Here is a 2,500-nt window from a genome sequence, read left to right on the forward strand (position 1 = left end):
CGTGTTATGACCGGCCGGCTCCGACGTCCGAGCGGCACCGTTGATACTTCATGCACCGAGCGGTCTCGACCGGTCGGTCGGCACCTAGTCCTCGGGTTTCGGAACTTTCGACTTGTTTCGGCCCGTATCTCGACATCCCTTTGCGGGTTTGTTGTCGGGGCTATGGTTTCGTCCTCACCGTGTCACGAACACGCAGACAAAAATTTTTTTCGAATTTTGAAAATTTTTCGTCTGAGCGGAGATTCGCACCACAGGCGTTCGTTTCGTTCCGGTAAGAACCACTCTCACGAGTTCAAAGTTTTTCCGAGCGCTCACGTTTCGCAGGGGCGAGTTCTTCGCTCCGTCTAGAAAATATGATTCAATTTGAATCGTCGACACTACATAACCGCGGGTCGGTGTCTAAGACCGAATGGCCCTTTATGCGGTGACCAGAAAGTCTTCTCTCGCAAGTCGAGGGAAGCAGTCGAACAGAGGCATCAACTCGCCACATTCCGTGCGTATCACAGTCTGTTCGCAGACGGTACACATTGATTTCCAATCGTACTCCCGACGCTTGCAATCTAGCCGAAGGATACGAGAAGGATAATTCGAACGATTTGCACCGGGGAGTCGACAAAAATTGTCTTCACCCGAGGAAACACAAAGTCGAACAGAGCGCTCTGAGCGCTAGTACGCGTACACAAGTTGTGCGGTACCAGATATACATATTATATTAAAACGTGTGGCCGACCGGGCAAAGACTCGGCGGCATGGGGCAACACACGAAAAGAGCTACCAATAACACAAAGCTCCCTGGTTGATCCTGCCAGTAGTCATATGCTTGTCTCAAAGATTAAGCCATGCATGTCTCAGTGCAAGCCATATTAAGGTGAAACCGCGAATGGCTCATTAAATCAGTTATGGTTTCTTAGATCGTACCCACATTTACTTGGATAACTGTGGTAATTCTAGAGCTAATACATGCAAACAGAGTTCCGACCAGAGATGGGAGGAATGCTTTTATTAGATCAAAACCAATCGGTGGCGGGTTCGTCCCGTCCGCCGTTTACTTTGGTGACTCTGAATAACTTTGGGCTGATCGCACGGTCTTGGTACCGGCGACGCATCTTTCAAATGTCTGCCTTATCAACTGTCGATGGTAGGTTCTGCGCCTACCATGGTTGTAACGGGTAACGGGGAATCAGGGTTCGATTCCGGAGAGGGAGCCTGAGAAACGGCTACCACATCCAAGGAAGGCAGCAGGCGCGCAAATTACCCACTCCCGGCACGGGGAGGTAGTGACGAAAAATAACGATACGGGACTCATCCGAGGCCCCGTAATCGGAATGAGTACACTTTAAATCCTTTAACGAGGATCAATTGGAGGGCAAGTCTGGTGCCAGCAGCCGCGGTAATTCCAGCTCCAATAGCGTATATTAAAGTTGTTGCGGTTAAAAAGCTCGTAGTTGAATCTGTGTCCCACGCTGTCGGTTCACCGCTCGCGGTGTTTAACTGGCATGATTGTGGGACGTCCTACCGGTGGGCTTAGCCTTTCGGGGCGGCCCAACTAATATTCCATCGCGGTGCTCTTCATTGAGTGTCGAGGTGGGCCGGTACGTTTACTTTGAACAAATTAGAGTGCTTAAAGCAGGCTATTTTCGCCTGAATACTGTGTGCATGGAATAATGGAATAGGACCTCGGTTCTATTTTGTTGGTTTTCGGAACCCCGAGGTAATGATTAATAGGAACAGATGGGGGCATTCGTATTGCGACGTTAGAGGTGAAATTCTTGGATCGTCGCAAGACGGACAGAAGCGAAAGCATTTGCCAAAAATGTTTTCTTTAATCAAGAACGAAAGTTAGAGGTTCGAAGGCGATCAGATACCGCCCTAGTTCTAACCATAAACGATGCCAGCTAGCGATCCGCCGAAGTTCCTCCGATGACTCGGCGGGCAGCTTCCGGGAAACCAAAGCTTTTGGGTTCCGGGGGAAGTATGGTTGCAAAGCTGAAACTTAAAGGAATTGACGGAAGGGCACCACCAGGAGTGGAGCCTGCGGCTTAATTTGACTCAACACGGGAAACCTCACCAGGCCCGGACACCGGAAGGATTGACAGATTGAGAGCTCTTTCTTGATTCGGTGGGTGGTGGTGCATGGCCGTTCTTAGTTGGTGGAGCGATTTGTCTGGTTAATTCCGATAACGAACGAGACTCTAGCCTGCTAAATAGGCGTACTTTCCGGTATCTCGAAGGCCCCCGGCTTCGGTCGGGAGGTTTTTACTACCGGCGTACAAATAAATCTTCTTAGAGGGACAGGCGGCTTCTAGCCGCACGAGATTGAGCAATAACAGGTCTGTGATGCCCTTAGATGTTCTGGGCCGCACGCGCGCTACACTGAAGGAATCAGCGTGTCTTCCCTGGCCGAAAGGCCCGGGTAACCCGCTGAACCTCCTTCGTGCTAGGGATTGGGGCTTGCAATTATTCCCCATGAACGAGGAATTCCCAGTAAGCGCGAGTCATA

General features: G+C 50.5%; 1 non-coding gene across 1 annotated transcript in view; it reads left to right on the top strand.

Annotated features, from left to right (window-relative positions):
- Window positions 1–789: 789 nt before the first annotated feature.
- The window catches only part of LOC125501516, a 1,914-nt gene continuing 203 nt past the window's right edge, over window positions 790–2,500 (top strand). Inside the window, exon 1 of the ribosomal RNA XR_007279106.1 lies at window positions 790–2,500. This exon is cut by the window's right edge and continues 203 nt beyond it. This is a non-coding gene — a ribosomal RNA (small subunit ribosomal RNA).

Source organism: Athalia rosae, chromosome 6 (genome assembly GCF_917208135.1).
Source record: "Athalia rosae chromosome 6, iyAthRosa1.1, whole genome shotgun sequence".
NCBI classification, from domain to species: domain Eukaryota; kingdom Metazoa; phylum Arthropoda; class Insecta; order Hymenoptera; family Athaliidae; genus Athalia; species Athalia rosae.